The 22,191-nt window shown below is 37.4% G+C and overlaps 1 protein-coding gene across 37 annotated transcripts in view; it reads left to right on the top strand.

Annotated features, from left to right (window-relative positions):
• LOC100118566 (coiled-coil domain-containing protein AGAP005037) overlaps positions 1-22,191 on the top strand; it is a 1,551,999-nt gene that overhangs the window by 917,054 nt on the left and 612,754 nt on the right. The window lies entirely within an intron of this gene.

Genomic DNA, 22,191 nt, shown 5'->3' with positions numbered 1-22,191 from the left:
CCTAGAGCCATATAACCACGGGAGTCTTAGATACCAGTCCTCCTCCCCTAAGACTCCACCTAATACCATCCTCCATTCTGCAGAAACATATTTACTTAAAAAAAGTTTACAATCTTTATAATCATTTTAATATTTTTAATTTATGCATTTAATCTAAATAATATCTGGTTAAAAATAATGGATATTAATCAATTTGTTATCAAATCAGTTTTGTATTTAAATTAAATTTTTCGCCTTTGAATTACGTAAAATATGATATTGTTCGGGTTATGTATGGCCGTTTAGCGAGATTTGAATTTCGCGCCGTAGAGCGTCGATCGCTGCGGCGAGAGCGGGCGAGCGCATGCGCGCGCCGCCAGGGGCGTATCTTTTTTGCGCGGGATTGGGGTTCGCGAGCGCGTGCCAGTCAGTTCTGACAGCTTCTCCCGAGGAACCGGTCGACTTTTGCATCTTGCGTCTACACCTCTTGGATTTGCGTGCGATTAAAGTCGTCACTCACGTCCTTTTCAGGACGGTCGACTCTACTTTTAATTCCGTGCGTTGCCTATTGTGTGCGAATTACGAGCGGTGTGCTGTGTGTGTGTGTTTTCTTCGTGTGTTGGGACGTCGGCCACGTTCGAGTTTCCTCGGCGTGCCGATCTCCACCCGGCGATCGCTACCTACGCGGCAGGGCTGAAAAGGTCTGCCCGTGGTCCAGGATAGGTTCCCTCGAGACGTCGAGGCGTCCTGCGACCAAGGAAGGTGCATCCCACCCACGTGCGGCCAGGGCTTTACGTCGCGCCGTCCACGTTTCGTTCTGCGAACAAGGTAGGAGAGCTCTACAGCGTGCGAAAGGTACCTCGCGGCGAATTTAGCGTTTAGTCATAATTGCGGTTTTCTCTCACTCTCTTTATTTGGTCTATCCTAGAGTCACTTTGCATTGTATAATTTCATTATTTCTTCAATAAAGCTATTCGCTTGTCCCGGCTTTTCTCTCTTCTCCGTGAGAGTTTTTACGCCGAGGCAAGTCGTCTCTTTCCCGCGCAATTCATTGTGTTTTTATTGCGTTTGATTTATTCACCTAACCTTCCCTCACTCATTCCACCATTTTAGTTTAAACACACATATATATATATATATATATATATATATATATATATATATATATATATATATATATATATATATATATATATATATATAGAACTCAGTAGCTTTACTACATGGTGCCCCGGGTGAGGAGTGAGTGATGTTGGGTGAGTGTTGGGTAAAAAATCAATAACTTCAAAAAGCGAATCTTTGTAAGCGAGCGAGTCGCTACCGGCGTCGGTCGGCAGTTCGCGGAATCGGCCGATGTTAGCGAGCGCGCTAGGACCTCGTGCGTCAACTTGGCGCTGCGGCGTTGCGCCGTAGGCTCGCGACGTAAACACGTCGATTCTCGGTACTGAGTGGCGATCATCACACTCGTGCCGCGTATTCTGCTATTATTTTGACTTCTCTCTTCATAGGTGTGTTTGTTCTTTTCCCTCGAGGATTATTAATTTCAGATTTCCGTACGAGTGCAGTCTTTCGAATTTTGTTTTTTTTTTCTTCTTCTCTCGTTCGTCCTAATTGGTTTAGCAGGAAGGCCAGTCTACCATGGCTCCCTCAGCGCTGAAGAAGATGACAGCGTCACAAAAAAGGCGTTTGGCGGAAATTAGGGGCTTGCATAGCCGGTTGCTCGCTAAACAACAGGCGTCGCTCAACAAAAATATACTTCAGGCACGCATCTATGCTGTGAAGCAAATCTGGGATGAGGCTCGAAAAGTTGACATCGTCGCTAGGGATGATGCTGAGAGAGATTTGTACGTCACCGAGGACGAGTTCGGTACTCTTGAACAGGCGTATGAGGAGGTTCTCGATGAGTTTTTGACTTTGCTGGCGCAGTTTGAGTTAGCTGATCAATCCACACTCGCTGGTGGAATTCTAAATTCTACTTTGTCAGAATCAGGGCTCACGAAACTCCCCAAAATCAATCTTCCTTCGTTCTCAGGGAATTATGAGGATTGGGCAAGTTTTCGGGATAATTTTAGGATCATGGTTCATGATTTGCCTCGGATTGCTGATGCCACTAGACTTCAGTATTTGAAAAAGTGTTTGACCGGCAGTGCAGCCGATTTAGTTAAAGATGTGCCAACCACTAACGCTAACTATGCAAGCACATGGAAGGCGTTAGAGGATCGTTATCATAATCCGAGGCTCATCATAACTAGATATTTGACGGCTTTCATGGAGCTTCCTCACCTCAAAAAGGAATCAGCTGAGGAGATACGCTTCTTTATTGACGAAGCTAAGCGTATCGTTCGTGCTGAAGATGTCAGTAGATCATTGGGATGTTTGGTTCGTGTTTCACTTGTCTGAGCGCTTAGATCCAGAGACTCGCAGCAGGTGGGAGTCCTTGCTTAGCGAAAAGGAGCGGACAACAGTCGAGGCGGGAGCAGAGGCAGTGCAGGGGGAAGCTGAGCAGACGTACACTCCAGCAACCTTCAATGAGTTTGTCGAGTTCCTCGCAACAAGAGCGCAAACTCTGGGCATGCTTGAAGCGGCCGGCTCCTCCGTCTAAATCGGTTCAACCTCGTAAGATTTTCCATGCTAGCCCTTCGCAGTGTCCTCTCTGTGCTGAGTCCCACGCTCTTATACAATGTCCTCAGTACAAAGGCAAGAACCCCCAGGATCGCCAGAAGGAAGTCCAACGGTTGCGGTTCTGTTTCAACTGCCTGGGACATCCTCGAATGAATTCTTGCTCCTCTTCTGGTCGTTGTTCGGTATGCAAGCAGAAGCATCATTCTTCTCTTCACGATTCTAGCAGGAGCAGCCAAGGTTCAACGTCTGCAGCACCCAAGAGCAACCAAGGGAACCCTGGTAGCGGCTCGGCGGTGGTGCTGCACGCAGCTAAGTCCGTGAAGCCTTCAAGGAAGATTCTGCTCGCTACAGCTCGTGTGTTGGTAGCAGGTCCAAAGGGCAAGGGCACGCATGTTCGGGCGCTCTTAGATCAGCTGTAGATTCGGGCTTCCAGGTCGAAACTGAGATGTTGGTTCTTTCTAATCTCACGTCGCTTCTTCCTTCCTATGAGGTTAGTGAGGATCTGGCGAAGGAGCAGTTTCCAGACGTCACTCTTGCTGATCCTGAGTTTGCGGTGCCGAAGAAGATCGATATGATCTTAGGGGCTGATCTTTATGGTCAGCTACTCCGCTCGGGGTCAAAAGATCCGCATCATCGCAACTCGTAGCTCAGAATACTGTGCTTGGTTGGATCGTTTCTGGGCCAATGGATGCAGGGATGTCACGGCGGGCGGCAGAAGCTGAGATTCACCCTCCAGTCCAGGCGCTCCGCTGCGCTGTCTAGGATGATTTGGATAAGCAGTTGCAGCTGTTTTGGAACCTCGAGGAGATCGTGGCGCCATCCATCAAGCTGAAACCGGAGGATGAAAGATGCGAGAAGATCTTCACAGACACTCACCGGAGGGACGCACAGGGTTGGTTTGTGGTGAATTTGCCTCTGAAATCCGATCTCCCTTCCGTTGCTGCAGAGTCTAGAGGGATAGCTCTTAGTTCTCTTTCCCATTTGCTTCGTCGTTTTTCACGTGATTCGAAGCTTGCTGAGAAGTATCGTGAATTCATGGAGATGTATGAGAAGCTAGGGCACATGACACGCGTACCGCGTTCGGAGATACCCAAGTCTGACGCTTGGTACCTGCCCCATCATCCAGTGGTGCAAATCCTTCTCTTGTTGTGGAAGCTGAGAGTTGTGTTTGACGCTTCTCGCCGTACGAAGGACGGGCACGCGCTTAATGCCTTCTTATTAGCAGGGCCTTCGTTACAAAATGATCTCTCCTTGATACTCTTAAATTGGCGTAGGTATCGTTTCGCATTCACTGCTGACATAGTCAAGATGTTTCGACAGATTCAGGTGGATTCAGAACACCAGGATTACCAGAGGATCGTCTGGTCGCCCAACGCAGCATCTGAACCGGTCGATTTCCGTCTGACTACTGTCACTTATGGGACGGCTTGTGCTCCTTATTTAGCAATTCGCACTCTATTGCAGTTGGTTAAGGACGAGGGTCATCGCTTTCTACTCGGAGCTCGTTGCTTGGAGTCGGAGACGTACGTCGACGACACTTTCGCAGGGGCTGATGATCTTTCGGTTGCAATTCAGAAGAGTGTCGAGCTTACCAAGCTGTTAGCTTCAGCGGGAATCGAGCTGGACAAATGGGCTGCAAACCATCGGGAGCTGCTTCCAGAGTCAGCACGTCAGGTCTCGGAGAAGCAGATCGGCGAGGACGAGTCAGTCAAGGCCTTAGGCGTTCACTGGGTTCCATCGCAGGACTATTTCAAGTTCAATGCTGCCAGGGTGGAGAGCTTGTCTGCAGCCTATACGAAGAGATCTGTCCTCTCGAACATTGCTGGCTTATTCGATCCCTTAGGTTGGCTTGCTCCAGTCACCGTCATGGCAAAGATCCTGATGCAGGATATGTGAATTCTGAAGTGCGATTGGGATGCACCTCTACCAGCCGAGATTCGTGAGCGTTGGTACGAGTATTGCAAGGGTTTATCCGCATTGCCTTCCTTGTCGATTGAGCGTTGGTTAGGTGGTACGGCTGATTGCTCTTACCAGATACATGGGTTTTCAGATGCTTCCTCTCGCGCGTATGCTGCGGTTGTGTATCTGCGAATCGACGAGGGCAACGGACATTTCAGGGTGTCTTTATTAGCGGCTAAGTCGAAGGTGGCTCCAGTGAAAACGGTGAGCATCCCCAATCTGGAGTTGTGCGGCGCAGCGCTTCTTGTCAAGCTCATCCAGCATGTGACCAAGTTAGATTTTCTGCAAGGGTTACCAATATTTGCCTGTTCGGATAGTCAGATCGTGCTTATGTGGCTCCGCAAGCATCCATGCCACTGGAAGACCTTTGTGGCCAATCGAGTTTCCTTGATTCAGACTGAGTTGCCGTCGGCAACGTGGGCTCACGTTTCGACTAAGGAGAATCCAGCTGACTTGGCAACGCGAGAAGTTCAGCCGGGGGAGTTGGCCAACAGTACTCTTTGGTGGCAGGGCCCGGCGTGGCTATCTATGCCTCCAACAGAGTGGCCTCAGCCTGCTGACCCGGTTCAGACTAATCACGTTCGCCCAAGATCCGAGGAATCTGAGATCCTGACTAGATTCTCGTCTTTGACTAGGCTTGTTCGTGTCGTGGCGCTCTGCAGACGCGCTCTTGATCGAATTCTGAACAGGAGAACGCTAGCAGAGAGCTCTTCGCCCTCATTTTTGCCCACTGCTGAGCTATCCTCAGCTCGGGTGGCAGTCCTTCGTCTAGCACAGGCAGATGCGTTTGCTGAGGAAATCAAGCTGTTGAGATCGGAAAAGAGACTGCCGAAGGGCAATCGGCTCAGCAACTTAAACCCGTTCTTGGGCAAGGAGGATGGACTCTTGCGTGTAGAAGGTCGATTGGCTCACTCCGGTCTCTCTTTCGATCAAAAACACCCCCCGATCTTGCCACAAAACTCTGCTCTTAGTTTGTTGTTCGTACGACACGCTCACCATCAGTGTCTTCACGGTGGTCCCACGTTGACTTCGAGCATTCTAATGCCTCAGGTGTGGATTTTAGGTAGGAATCGGCTGGTCAAATCGACGATTCGCGCCTGCGTGCCCTGTCAACGGGTTAAGCCTCACTCTGCTCAACAACTTATGGGTGAGCTCCCTGCCGATAGAGTGACGAGTAGTCGGGCCTTCTCTCACTCTGGACTTGATTATGCTGGTCCCTTTCAAATCCGGATGGCGAAAGGTCGTGGGAATCGCTCTTTCAAGGGTTACATCGCTCTGTTTGTCTGCTTTGCTACTCGTGCTATCCACTTAGAGCTCGTTAGTGACTTGACTTCAGCGTCGTTCATCTGTGCGTTCCGTCGCTTTGTAGGGAGACGAGGCATTTGTGCAAATTTGTACAGCGACAACGGTACAAATTTTCAAGGAGGTGATAAGGAACTCAGGAATATATTCCAGCGTGCCTCAGATTTTTACAAGGACGTCGGCGCTGTTCTTGCCAACGATGGAACCAACTGGATGTTTATTCCTCCTAGCGCACCCCATTACGGCGGTTTGTGGGAAGCAGGTGTCAAGTCGGTGAAGCATCACTTGAAGAGGGTTGTCGGCGAACACACTCTCACTTTCGAGGAGTTTTCTACAGTCCTGGTTGAAATCGAAGCCTGTCTCAATTCTCGTCCTCTGGGTGCGTTGAGTGCTGACGTCAACGATCTAAGGGCGCTCACTCCCTCTCATTTTCTCAATGAAGGAGTCTCTATGTTACTTCCAGAAGCTGACTGCCCAAAGTTGCCAGAGAATAGGTTGTCTCGATTTCAGTTGCTTCAGCGCATCCGAAACAACTTTTGGAAGCGTTGGTCGACAGAGTATTTACTCCACTTGCAAGAGCGGGAAAAGTGGAGGGATCCATGCGAGAACTTTGCGGTAGGTCAGCTGGTGCTGGTGAAGGATGATCGGTACCCTCCATAAAAATGGCCATTGGGCAGGGTCGTTGAGGTGCACCCTGGTCCAGATGGTCTAGTGCGAGTCGTCATCATCAAAACAGCCACATCTTCTCTCCGACGACACGTTCCTCGTCTTTGCCCTCTGAGGTTAGAGGAGAAAGCGAAGTGATCGGTTCTTTCGACTTTCTTAGGGCCTGATTCGTCCGTCGGACGAAGGTGGGCGGAATGTTCGGGTTATGTATGGCCGTTTAGCGAGATTTGAATTTCGCGCCGTAGAGCGTCGATCGCTGCGGCGAGAGCGGGCGAGCGCACGCGCGCGCCGCCAGGGGCGTATCTTTTTTGCGCGGGATTGGGGCTCGCGAGCACGTGCCAGTCAGTTCTGACAGCTTCTCCCGAGGAACCGGTCGACTTTTGCATCTTGCGTCTACACTTCTTGGATTTGCGTGCGATTAAAGTCGTCACTCACGTCCTTCTCAGGACGGTCGACTCTACTTTTAATTCTGTGCGTCGCGTATTGTGTGCGAATTACGAGCGGTGTGCTGTGTGTGTGTATTTTCTTCGTGTGTTGGGACGTCGGCCACGTTCGAGTTTCCTCGGCGTGCCGATCTCCACGCGGCGATCGCTACCTACGCGGCAGGGCTGAAAAGGTCTGCCCGTGGTCCAGGATAGGTTCCCTCGAGACGTCGAGGCGTCCTGCGACCAAGGAAGGTGCATCCCACCCACGTGCGGCCAGGGCTTTACGTCGCGCCGTCCACGTTTCGTTCTGCGAACAAGGTAGGAGAGCTCTCCAGCGTGCGAAAGGTACCTCGCGGCGAATTTAGCGTTTAGTCATAATTGCGTTTTTCTCTTTCTCTTTATTTGGTCTATCCTAGAGTTACATTGCATTGTATAATTTAATTATTTCTTCAATAAAGCTATTTGCTTGTCCTGGCTTTTCTCTCTTCTCCGTGAGAGTTTTTACGCCGAGGCAAGTCATCTCTTTCCCGCGCCATTCATTGTGTTTTTATTGCGTTTGATTTATTCACCTAACCTTCCCTCACTCATTCCACCATTTTAGTTTAAACATATATATATATATATATATACATATATATATATATAGAACTCAGTAGCTTTTCTACAGATATAATTAAGAAAAATTAACTTTTATTAATTTTTATCAGTTAATTAATTTTACGTATTCATATTGAAAAAAGAAATTTAAATACGTAGTTAATTTGATAATAAATCTTGATTTTTTTCTATATTTTTTAACAGGACAAAATCTCAATTGAAACTTTTTTTAAGTAAATATGTTAAATAATCATTTAATATTTATAAATTAATTAGACATTATTATATCATGTCCTATAATAATATGAAATTAATTCATTATGGTTATTAAACGATCATTTATGTTTCTGTTTTGTTCTGCATTGTGTTTATTGATGATTCTTGTAAAATAATTTTAAAAAGAATTATGTATGCATACTAATTTGAATGTCTACAAAATGATTTAAAAATTCGAAATTGAAAGGCAGCAAGAAGTTAATATAAATACATGTCTTTTATTTGAAAGAAATCTAAAAAAAAATTGAATAATAATTTATTCTATGATCGAAAACCCTAAGAATTGACTAAACAGTTTTGAATCAAATATTTAAAATTTCATTCCAAACAATATTTTGTATTGATTCACCTGACTCATTCTGAATACGTATATTATCAGGATTTCGACATCGAGATAATGCAACATATAATTGACCATGCGAAAACAATGGTTGTTTCAAAAAAATTCCTATTGAATCAAAACTTTGGCCTTGTGATTTATTTATCGTTGTGGCAAACGCTAATATGATTGGGAATTGTTTTCTAAAAAGAGTAAATGGAAACGAAGATGAATTTTCGGTGTTTAGTGTTATTCTCGGTATAAAAACTTTCTGTCCAATGTTTTCGCCTGTAATTATTTCTGCTTCAATGTTATACTCATATAATTTGGTAATCTTTAAACGAGTGCCATTACATAAACCATCTGTAATACTTAAATTTCTAATTAACATCACTATTGCATTTACTTTCAAATTAAGTTTATGTGGTGGAAGACCTTCTCTGATATTATTCAACATTTCAACTGGATAATTTAAATGAATATATTCCTCTGTTTGATCAACTCCTTTATGTGTTGCATAATCTACACTATAATATGTCTTTGATTCGCCATGTAATAATTTTAGAACTTTGTTATTTAAAATTTTGATGTCTTCATTATGAGGAGCTAAGATCACGCTACTAACGGAATCACCTAAATTAATATTTTTATAAATTACATTGCAAACATCGGTAGTTTTCCATTTTTGAGGAATTTCAAATGTATCGACTTTACCTTCTCCTATTTCTAACAAAAAAGAGGAAACTTCTACATTATTCGAACGTATATTTTTATTGAGTTTCAAGATTTTAAAAAGAGGCCACAAAGTTGAATATTTAATTGTTTCTTCTATGATAGAGTTTCGGTATCCTTGTTTAATTACTGGAAGAATTTGTCAAATCTCCTCCTAATACTATTAATTTTCCCGCAAAAGGAATATCGTTACGACATACATCTTGTAAAGTACGATTAATAATTTCTAAAGCTTTTTTAGGTATCATTGAAGCTTCATCCCAAATTATTAAATCTGCCTCTCTTAATCTTTTTTTGTCAGACTCTAATTTCAAAAAAGCACTTTCAATATTATTTAAATCTAAAGGCAATCTGAAGGTTCAATAACTTGTCAATCAGCAGAACTGTATTTGTCAATAGATTGAGGTGTCATGAGCTTGTTTTTTGGGTGTAGCGTAACTACAATATGAGCGTGTGGTAATCTTCTCTTTTGAAATTCTATTGTAAAGACATAAGCTATTACTTTTTATCATAAAAGTAACATTTTTAAATCATCTATTATAAAATATTTTGGTTATTAAGTAAAAAAATGAATTTCTATTTGAATACCAAATTGATTTATTTACATTAATTTCAGAATATATCAGACAATAAAAACGAGAGTTAAAATATGATTTCAAGATTAAATTCCAAAAAAAATCTACTATCTAAATTGACTATCTACAGATGAACTGTCCTTTTTTAATTATTTACAATACTTTTATATAAATAAATATTTACATTTTTTATACTCAATTTATTATTTATCAATACAATATAATAAAAACCAAAATTTGGGGGTTGGCGAGCGGAGCGAGCAAGGGGTACCCCCCTAGTATATATATATATATATATATATATATATATATATATATATATATATATATATATATAATTAAACTTAAAAATCACTTAATAATTACTTAATAATCACTCAATAATCACTTTATAATAACTTGATAATCACTTGATAATTACTTGATTATCACTCGATAATTACTTGATAATCATGCCAAATTCTTAAGTGACATCTCACTTGATTATAAAGTGACATTTTACAGTAGGGTGCGTCATCTCCACTAATAGTACATTACTCAAATTTAAATTAATTTTTGATTGATCGAATAATCGTCACTAATTATACATTACCAAAATTTAAATAATATATTGATTGGCTGAGGTATCTTTACTAATAGAACATTACTAAAATCTAACTTATGTATTAGTTAATTATTATCTCCATTATTACTAAATTAATAAAATATAAATTATATATCGCTTGGCTGAGTAATCGCTACTATTAATACATTATTAAAACATTAATTTATATTGATTGGCTAAGTTATCTCCACTAATGGTACATTACTAAAATTTAAATTATTTTTTATTGTCTAAGTAATCGCCATTATAATTATACATTACCAAAATTTAATACATAATTCGTATTTTAGTAAAGTACCATTAGTAAAAATACCTTAGTCAATCAATATATTATTTATAAGCTGTGTTATTTCCACTAATAGTAAATTACTCAAATTAAAGTTGATTATTAATGAGCTGAGGATCGCCATTGATTATACATAATTAAATTATAAATCATACATTGATTGATTATAAAGTAATCGCCACTGATAATAATTTATCAAAACATTAAATTTATATTGATTGGCTAAGTAATCGCCATTAATTATAAATTGTTAAAATATTACTTTTTTATTAATCGGCTAAATTATCTCCACTAATAGTACATTACTAAAATTTAAATTACATATTGAATGACTAAGTTATCACTTGAAACTAAATATCATATGTTGTATTAATAATTGTAAATAAAATGTGAATTCAAGATAATTATATTGAAATTGAAATTCAAAATCCAAATGTTAAATATACTTAATAATTAATTGTATAAATATTAGATAAGTAATCGTTATTTTGTAACAATATATTAACACTATCATAATTTATATATATTAAATCTGATGACACATTTTTAAATAATTTGTAATGCGGGCGATATTATTAAAAATGTCACCCTGTGAAACGCAGAGAGCAAATTTACGACTAATATTGATATAAATAATCATTTATAATAGTATCATTTTCAGGCTTTTCTACAGAAACAGCATGAAACAAGATCATATCTGCACAAATGATTATTCGCAGCATCCCTTTCATTCGTACCAAATCTGCAGATTACGTCTTGTAAAATGCGTGAATATATAAAGCATGCGTTATTTCACACTCATAACTAAATATCTTTAAAAAAAAAGATTATATTTGCACAGATGATTATTCGCAGAATCCATTTTATCTGGACCAAATCTGCAGATTACGTTTTGTAAAATGCGTAAATGTATATAGTATGCGTCCTTTAACATTTATGAACAAATATTATTAAAAGACCAGATCATATCAGCACAGATAATAATTCTTAGCATCCTTTTTATCTGGAACAAATCTGCAGATTACGTCTCGGGAAATGCGTAAATCCATAGAGCATGCGTCATTTCACATTCACAAACAGATATTTTAAAAAACCCAGATCATATTTGCACTGATGATTATTCGCAGCATCCCTTTTATCTGGACCAAACCTGCGGATTACGTCTTGTAAAATTCGTGAATATATAAAGCATACGTCATTTCACATTCATAACTAAATATCTTTAAAAAATAAGATCATATCTGGACAGAAGATTATACACAGCATCCCGTTCATCCTGATTGAATCTGCAGATTATGTCTTGTTAAATGCGTGAATACCTAGAGCAGTCGTCATTTCTCATTCACAAACAGATATCTTTAAAAAACAAGATTATATTTGTACAGATGATTATTCGCAGCATCCCTTTTTTACGGACCAAATCTGCAGATTACGCTGGTGCTGCTGTGGCGCTAATCCTGTGTCGCATCAAGTTCCAAGCGTGGTTGTAATAGTGCCCTCTCAGGAGCAGTGCGTACGCGTTATTTGTATCGAATAGACAATACAAAACCTACAACATAACGTAACAACTGGCTGGCTTGCTTGAACAGGCATTAGAGTTTAATATATTTATGATTATTATCCTCATTATTTATTAGTGTCGAGTAGCGCATGATGCCTGAAGGTAGATGCCAAGAATTAACAGTAAGTACATCATTTTATATGGAGTATATATTATAAAAATATTTATTATTTTAATTATAATTATGACATAATCCAACATGGCGCTGGGACCCATGCCTCTTGATAAGCATCCCGCTTTTTTGCATGTCATACTGGAGAACAAGTTAAAACTGCAGTGTACATCATTTGTAATGAAGCATTTCATACCAACTGTCTTGATCAGAGTTCCAACAAACTTAAATACTTGGGAAAATATCCGATAATTTATCCTAAGCACAGTGACAAGAATATAACCTCAAAAGTTGGAAGGAAAAGGAGAAGAACCTGAATGAATTAACTGCCCAGATTAAATCTTAGATATCAGGGGAAATAAAGAGCGATTTATTAGCTAAAATTAAAGAATCAACCGTAAGTAGCAGTAAAGTAGAATTTTTGAAAACGGAGGTCAGACTATTAAAAAGACTGGTTACTGAGCTGGAGATGAAAAATAACACAGCCCCACAATAAAAAAAAATTGTACGTCCCAAAAACTTGACCACGGTACTTATATGTTTTTGGGATCGCTGAATCCGAATCCAGGGTCATTTTAACCCCATCAGATCTTAAGTCAAGGTCAAATAGGGGTCAAATTATCAAAATACATTAAGAAAAGACTAAACCATGGTATCTTAGGGTTTTTGGGTCGTTAAATGCGAATCCGGGGTCAGTTTAACCCCATCAGAACTTTCTCAATGTCAGTTGAAGGTCAAATTATCGAAATACGTGAATAATACACTAAAAACATGGTATCTTGGGATTTTTTCGGGCGCTGAATCCGAATCCGGGCTTATTACAACCCTATCAGGTCATGGTCAAGGTCAGTTGAAGGTCAAATCATAAATATTCATAAAAAGTAAAATCAAACCATGACATTTAGGGGTTTTTGGGGTCGCTGAATCCGAATCCAGGGTCATTATAGTCCCATAAGGTTATATTTATGGTCAGTTCAAGGTTAGTTCAAGGTCATGGACGTAAAGAGAGTGAAAAAAATAGTTATAAACTGAAACAATGCAAAAGGTAATGTAAACCATAAAGCAAAGAACAATATATGTGCAAGTACAATCGTATCCTTTAAAACTATATCATAGTTTGCTGCTCCTTCATTTACTTTAAATATGTTAGAAGTATATGCAATTCAATAAAATACCCGTAAAAATATTAAGCCCATTACTCTTTTTTATGGTAACGAACCATTTTATTGTCAAATGATCTACGAAGTGGATTACGCTTCCGCTTCTCCGATGTTGATGGTAGATCTCTTTTTAACGACCAACAGTAATCTGCTAACATATTTACGTCCCATCTTCCTTGGTACCTGCGCTCCATTTCCTTGATATCTTGGTGAAATCTCTCTCCCTGCTCTTCGCTGTAATCACCTAGGTTTTCTGGAAACTCATCAACATGCGAGTATAAAAAGTGTAATTTTAGATTCATTAGGCAGTCTTGATATTTGTAACTATTTACTAAATTTAAAACTATTTGTTCGTAATTTGGGCTCTTATGATTTCAAAGAAATATTTGTAATTACGTCCTCTAAACATAACCATGCTTCTCTCTCTATATGATTCATTTTCGTAACAAAAATTTCATCATTTATCATCTTACGAATCTGAGGGACATCGAAAATTCCTTCATTTACTTTAGCATCACTTAATTTGAGAAACTGATTTCGCAGATACTTAAAGCAGCTTCCATCTTTGTCTAAAGATTGTACACATTGTTTCATAAGTCCCAATTTAATGTACAGAGGTGGTATAAGAATTTTTGATGGCTTTTCTTTTATATTCTTAGAACCCGGTTCGAACTTTTTTCTAAGGGGCCAGACACTCTTTATGTAATGATTCTTTCTATCCCTACTATCCCATTCACATAAATAGCAAGGATATTTTGTGAATCCCGATTGTTGCCCCAGAAGTATTGTTATGATTTTAAGATCCCCACATATTTGCCATTTATGATCATTGTATTTTATTCGGTCTAATATTACTTTCATGTTACAGTACTCTTCATTCAGTATTACCGAATATCCTATGGGAATGTCTGCATAAACATTTGTATTGTGTAACAGAACGGCTTTTAAACTTCTCGTCGACGAATCGATGAACAATCTCCACTCGTTGGGGTTGTAACATCCATGTTTAAAGCAATTCATCAACCCAACTATATCTTTGCAGTAAACTAAGGAAAATTCTTCATCTTTAGCGAAATAATCACGATATTTCTTATCTCTGTCTCGGTAGTAAGAAATTTGAATTTTTCCAGCTTCATTAGTATTTTCTTTTAGCCATGAAGCCAAGCACTCCGCTCCATCCTTTGGTAGGCCCAAATCGCGTATGAGATCATTCACTTTTTCTTGAGTAAGTAGACCTTTCTTCTTCTTAGCATTATAGGGGATGTATTCCTCGTCACTTGTATCACTTGTACTGGCAACGTCATTGTCTTCATCAGGCGATTTTTCTTCTTCCGCAATAACATCTCCTTCCTCCATTTCTTCTTCTATCATTTCATCTTTATCGTGTCTTTCTAAATTTTCCTCAAGATCCATACTTCCACTTACGTACGTACCCAGTGGATCTTCTCTTTTATCAATTGACGATTCATATATAGGTTTCGTGACACTTTCAACGTTAGCGTAATTAATGTGCGACTTGATTTTACTATTAACTCCATGCAAATTCGTATTACAAAAATAACAGTCTTCTTTCCTTAAAGGTTCCTTCCATATCGAAGGCACTTTCATTTTTACTTCAGTTTTACCATTTTTGCCTTTCTGTAGCATTTTCCTACATATTCCGTATATGATTTAGGAACCCAATCAAATTCGTCAATTTTCATGTCTAAGTCAAACATGTTCTTGTACTGCTCTTTAATATTTTGATTGATTTTTCTTCTATTTTTTGGGGTCTCATACTTGCCACAAATGTAACAAAAACTATCCCGTTTTGCTAAAATTCATTCTTGGTCACCAGACCTCAAGTGATAAATTCTTGTAGTATTATACTCTTCGAAAGCCAAGTTTCCCACTAACAAAGAACTGCGGCCGCTCGATGACCGACGCCTGCGGGCCCGCTTGCTCACCTTGACCAGCCGCCGATACTGGGGTTCCGAATCCCTGCATCGTAATTTTTTGCTGTTTGTCTGCCATGACGGCTCTAAAGCCTTCACCCAGGGGTTTAGCCGACCGAAAAAAAGAATCGGTCGTTTCCCACCGTCATCACGTGGAGGTTATACTATTACACTTTTATAATTACACTTTTTATACTCGCATGTTGATGAGTTTCCAGAAAACCTAGGTGATTACAGCGAAGAGCAGGGAGAGAGATTTCACCAAGATATCAAGGAAATGGAGCGCAGGTACCAAGGAAGATGGGACGTAAATATGTTAGCAGATTACTGTTGGTCGTTAAAAAGAGATCTACCATCAACATCGGAGAAGCGGAAGCGTAATCCACTTCGTAGATCATTTGACAATAAAATGGTTCGTTACCATAAAAAAGAGTAATGGGCTTAATATTTTTACGGGTATTTTATTGAATTGCATATACTTCTAACATATTTAAAGTAAATGAAGGAGCAGCAAACTATGATATAGTTTTAAAGGATACGATTGTACTTGCACATATATTGTTCTTTGCTTTATGGTTTACATTACCTTTTGCATTGTTTCAGTTTATAACTATTTTTTTCACTCTCTTTACGTCCATGACCTTGAACTAACCTTGAACTGACCATAAATATAACCTTATGGGACTATAATGACCCTGGATTCGGATTCAGCGACCCCAAAAACCCCTAAATGTCATGGTTTGATTTTACTTTTTATGAATATTTATGATTTGACCTTCAACTGACCTTGACCATGACCTGATAGGGTTGTAATAAGCCCGGATTCGGATTCAGCGCCCGAAAAAATCCCAAGATACCATGTTTTTAGTGTATTATTCACGTATTTCGATAATTTGACCTTCAACTGACATTGAGAAAGTTCTGATGGGGTTAAACTGACCCCGGATTCGCATTTAACGACCCAAAAACCCTAAGATACCATGGTTTAGTCTTTTCTTAATGTATTTTGATAATTTGACCCCTATTTGACCTTGACTTAAGATCTGATGGGGTTAAAATGACCCTGGATTCGGATTCAGCGATCCCAAAAACATATAAGTACCGTGGTCAAGTTTTTGGGACGTACAATTTTTTTTTATTGTGGGGCTGTGTTATTTTTCATCTCTAGCTCAGTAACCAGTCTTTTTAATAGTCTGACCTCCGTTTTCAAAAATTTTACTTTACTGCTACTTACGGTTGATTCTTTAATTTTAGCTAATAAATCGCTCTTTATTTCCCCTGATATCTAACAAGGAAAGGTACCCAACCCGAACTCACCGATTTTGATGATTTTCATATATGTTGTAGAACATAAAAAAATAAGAGACACGTATTTTTTTTATCGGCTAATTTTCACTTTTAAGGGGTAAAAACCTCCCCTAAAGTTAACCCCCAAAAAGCGTTTTTTTTAAATATCTCGGCTTAAAATTAATATTTTTCAATGAAACAAATTGGAGGTTATTTCTTACAAAAAGAGCAAGTATTTCATGGTGATTTGAAGAGTAAGAGTAGCATCCCCTATTTTTTAGGGGTTGAAAACATATATTTTTTGGCATAATTTTATAATAAAAATGTTTAAACCGACTAAAAAAAATTGGAAAAAATGTTTAAACATCCTTAATAACAAAATTTAGTTGACGTCTTTCGGTGTTTTCATAAATATTACCCCTAAGGGGGTAAACCACCCCTAACACAAAATAACTGTAAATATGTAATTCAATACATAATATTTCGTAGAAAGTTTGTATATAGAGGTTTTCGAGGTCGCTGATTACAAATCTGTCAGATTTTGAAAATTCAAAATGGCGGATCCAATATGGCGGACGGAAATATCGAAAAAAAATTTTATATAATAAAAAAGTTTTAAACGACTAAAAAAATTGGAAAAAATTTGTAAACATCTATAATAAACAAATTAAGTTTTTCGATTTTTTCATAGATACTACCTTTTAGGGGGTAAACCACCCCTAACACAAAATAACTATAAGTATACTTCAATCCATAATATTTTGTAGAAGGTTTGTATATAAGGGTTTTCGAGATCGCTCTTTGCAAATCTGATATCAGATTTTGAAAATTCAAAATGGCGGAACCAATGTGGTGGACGAAAATGTCGAAAAAAAATTTTAACTTGTTTTAAATGTGTTATCTTTGTAGCCTGTACATGTGAACTAAAGAGCCTTAAACCCTAAACCCCTAAAGAACAAATAGGCTAAATGGTTGTGCTTTTTAACCAAACCACCTCAAATTCCTAAATTTGTAAACAAGAAAATTCTGTGTGTGAAGCAGTTTTATAATTTCCGTAGAAATTGTTATCAGAATGTTATTGAAATTCCTTTATTGTAAATTCAACTTATAATGTATTTTTGTTTATAATATTAGAGTATAATAATAATCTACAATCTTTTATCTTTTGCCAAAGTGCATTTTTTGTATTGAGCATAAAATATATTATTTTACGATGTTTTTACAATAATGGTAGTCCTCATAAAAGTGTTTAAAGCACAATGCTTTTTTGCACCAACCACATCGTACAATTGCAATGTTTGTGCACCCTTCTATTTCACAATGTGTTGCACAAGACTTTCCAAAACTGAAATCTATAGGATTATCAAATTTATCTGGTTTTTCATTGACGTAACCGCTTTATACCAGGAATATTTAAACAAATCTATATATCTCGGTGAAGACAGTTGGTTGTGAACCAATGATTGAAGTTTAATTATATTATTTCTCACATGTAAATTCATATCATGATCCATTAACATTACATTATCAGAAAATGTTCGGACAAAGTTTTTCCAAATACGGAATCCATAGACATCAAGTGGTTGTATTTTTCCTGTGGTTCCAGTTGGAATTTTTTTATGTTAATAATTTTATTTTGTGGCATTGTTTCTTCTATAACTTTGTCACAATGACCACTCCAAGAATCAAGTAATAGTATTGAGTGATGGCCTACATAGGGATAAAATATTTTTTCCAACCAGATTTTGAAGTGATCTGCAATTAAACGACTTACTAATTAACTGATCAACGATATTACAATGTAAAAATTGTTATTAGTTCCCTTACTTGTTGTTAATTTTCCAGATTTGGATGCTTCCACGTACACGTTTTCTGGTCTAAATATGTTTTGTTCTACAATAGGGCCAAACTTGCCACTTGGTTCCTTTAAAACAAGAAATAGCGGTGACAACAGTTGTCCAGTAGCTGATATTAGTGGCTGTATAGTATAACTATGCGTTGTTGCTGAAATTGACTGTACCAGATATTGCACTTGCTTTTCTCCTTCTACTGCTAATGTTCTTCCAGAATGCATTTCTAGCTGAAATCCGCTCTGATCTGTATTATACAAATTTTCGAGTCCAATCCTTGGTATACACGATTTAACGTCATCGATAAATGCTTCAGCTTTAGCCGTAAGTTCTGCACTACTTTCTAGTGTTTTTCTTGTTATGAACTTATTTATTTTCCTAGAAACTATTCGGTGTGCTCGCTTAAATTTGAGTAACCAATGTTTAGAAGCTTTGAATCTAATATCATCAAAACCAATTTCTTTTTTAGCTTGTAAGGCCCATCGAATTATATCTTCATCATGGATAATTGAACCACTGTCGAGAGCTGCTTGAAAATTATCCAGGGTATACTGACAAATTTGTGCTACTTTTTCTCTATACGTGCCACCTTTATTAATTGAATGAGCCCAACGACGTAGCTGACTAATAGATGATACTTTTTTGAATCTGTTTTGCACTGTTTTGAGACTTAAATTTTGCTTCGTTTTGCTACTTCTCCAAAATTCTACAGCTCTTTTTTTTGTATTCAAAATCTAGTTCTTCATTATCTGCTGTACATTGATTTGTTGGTGCTATATCCGGATCAGGAAAATGATGTTGCACTTCATCTTCAATTATTTTCACATTATGGTCTTTATACTCTTCTTGAAAATCCAAAGAGTCATCAGTAATCATTTCTACATCGTTGAAATCATGTGTTGCATCTATTAAAATTTCTTTTATTTTTTCGGCCAACTCTGTTTCGTGATAATTCGTGACACTATCTGGTATGTTTAACGCTTGAAAGTATGCTAATAATAAGTTTAGAACGTTTAACGGATTAATTTTCATTTTTCAATCTAAAATGAAAACAAGCGGTAAAATTTATACAAGCTGTGTTTTTGCATGTAAGGCACGACTGCTACATTTCTACCAGAATAAAACGAGTGAATGTAAATTGAATCAAATCATTAATTTATGCATTGGAGAAGAATTCTCGTTCCACTTTGTGATGTTCGGAAAACTCTATTTTTGGTTTTATTCAACTTTTATTCACTTTGAAATTGAATAATGTAAATCTATATAAAATCACTAAAGAAAATTTTCTACAACTGTATGATACCACTGACAAACAAAAAGACGTACTATTCGTACTTTCCGGCATCGAACTAGAATACCCACAAAACTCACTCACTGCCTAAAAAATAACACAGGCAGCTGAGGTAAACACTCGATGAAAACAATCTAAAAGAAGAACATACTGATTCGCACATATTGTCAACAACTTTTAGGAGTGAAAGACATTTATCTGTGGAATTATCATTGAATGTACGATAACATTCATTAAACTAATGAATGCATATAAAATTCCCTTTCAATAACAACGTGTTCTTTAATTGCAAATGAAGTTCGAGTATTAATATTCTTTTATGTATTTTTACCAATAACAAAAATTATCATAGTAATATAATAATAATAATAAGAAGAATAAGCATAATTGCAATAGCAATAATAACAGTAATACTGATAATAGCAATGATAATGAAAAATAATAATAATAATTAGAATAATATTTATTATTAAATTTAGATTTTTTGATAAATTCATTAAATCGTATCAAATAGTATTATTATGGAATTCCAGACTGTAAATATTTTACTATAGATACAATAATCATTACTTCGAGAATTCATCTAAAAAACGTTTGGCTTAGCAAATAATTGTAACAATGAAAAACTCCCAAGTTTGACAACATTAAATTTTATTACAAAACGCAAAAGAGTTTGATAAACTAATTTTATTAACCTATGTTTTTTCATTTGCAAAAAAGTGTGGACTTTTTGAATTTATAAAATTATATAATTATGCAATTTATGAAATACTTTATAATTTATGAAATTACTTTTGAAATTATGCTAATTTATAAAAGCAGAAAAATAAATAATCTTTGATTGAAACATAAAACGAGACGTTATTTGTTACATACAAAATGATAGAATAAAATATCGGTAATATGTCTATACTCGTGTCTACGGTAAAGCATAGGCCTTCGGCTTGTCTGGAGGTTAGGGGTTTGGAGTCGTTTGGTTAAAATGCACAACCATTTAGCCTATTTGTTCTTTAGGGGTTTAGGGTTTAAGGCTCTTTAGTTCACATGTACAGGCTACAAAGATCACACATTTGTAAACAAGTTTTTTTGAAAGTTAAAATTTTTTTTCAATATTTCCGTCCACCATATTGGATCCGCCATTTTGAATTTTCAAAATCTGATAACAGATTTGTAATCAGCGTCCTCGAATACCTCTATATACAAACTTTCTACGAAATATTATGTATTGAATTACATATTTACAGTTATTTTGTGTTAGGGGTGGTTTACCCCCTTAGGGGTAATATTTATGAAAACACCGAAAGACGTCAACTAAATTTTGTTATTAAGGATGTTTAAACATTTTTTCCAATTTTTTTTAGTCGGTTTAAACATTTTTATTATAAAATTATGCCAAAAAATATATGTTTTCAACCCCTAAAAAATAGTGGCTGCTACCCTTACTCTTCAAATCACCATGAAATACTTGCTCTTTTTGTAAGAAATAACCTCCAATTTGTTTCATTGAAAAATATTAATTTTAAGCCGAGATATTTAAAAAAAACGCTTTTTGGGGGTTAACTTTAGGGGAGGTTTTTACCCCTTAAAAGTGAAAATTAGCCGATAAAAAAAATACGTGTCTCTTATTTTTTTATGTTCTACAACATATATGAAAATCATCAAAATCGGTGAGTTCGGGTTGGGTACCTTTCCTTGTAAGATTTAATCTGGGCAGTTAATTCATTCAGGTTCTTCTCCTTTTCCTTCCAACTTTTGAGGTTATATTCTTGTCACTGTGCTTAGGATAAATTATCGGATATTTTCCCAAGTATTTAAGTTTGTTGGAACTCTGATCAAGACAGTTGGTATGAAATGCTTCATCACAAATGATGTACACTGCAGTTTTAACTTGTTCTCCAGTATGACATGCAAAAAAGCGGGATGCTTATCAAGAGGCATGGGTCCCAGCGCTATCTTGGATTATGTCATAATTATAATTAAAATAATAAATATTTTTATAATATATACTCCATATAAAATGATGTACTTACTGTTAATTCTTGGCATCTACCTTCAGGCATCATGAGCTACTCGACACTAATAAATAATGAGGATAATAATCATAAATATATTAAACTCTAATGCCTGTTCAAGCAAGCCAGCCAGTTGTTACGTTATGTTGTAGGTTTTGTATTGTCTATTCGATACAAATAACGCGTACGCACTGCTCCTGAGAGGGCACTATTACAACCACGCTTGGAACTTGATGCGACACAGGATTACCGCCACAGCAGCACCAGCGTAATCTGCAGATTTGGTCCGTAAAAATGGGATGCTGCGAATAATCATCTGTACAAATATAATCTTGTTTTTTAAAGATATCTGTTTGTGAATGAGAGATGACGACTGCTCTATGTATTCACGCATTTAACAAGACATAATCTGCAGATTCAATCAGGATGAACGGGATGCTGTGTATAATCTTCTGTCCAGATATGATCTTATTTTTTAAAGATATTTAGTTATGAATGTGAAATGACGCATGCTTTATATATTCACGAATTTTACAAGACGTAATCCGCAGGTTTGGTCCAGATAAAAGGGATGCTGCGAATAATCATCAGTGCAAATATGATCTGGGTTTTTTAAAATATCTGTTTGTGAATGTGAAATGA

This window comes from Nasonia vitripennis (genome assembly GCF_009193385.2).
Source record: "Nasonia vitripennis strain AsymCx chromosome 1 unlocalized genomic scaffold, Nvit_psr_1.1 chr1_random0005, whole genome shotgun sequence".
In the NCBI taxonomy this organism is placed as follows: Eukaryota; Metazoa; Arthropoda; class Insecta; order Hymenoptera; family Pteromalidae; genus Nasonia; species Nasonia vitripennis.
This window is presented reverse-complemented; position numbering and strand designations above follow the sequence as displayed.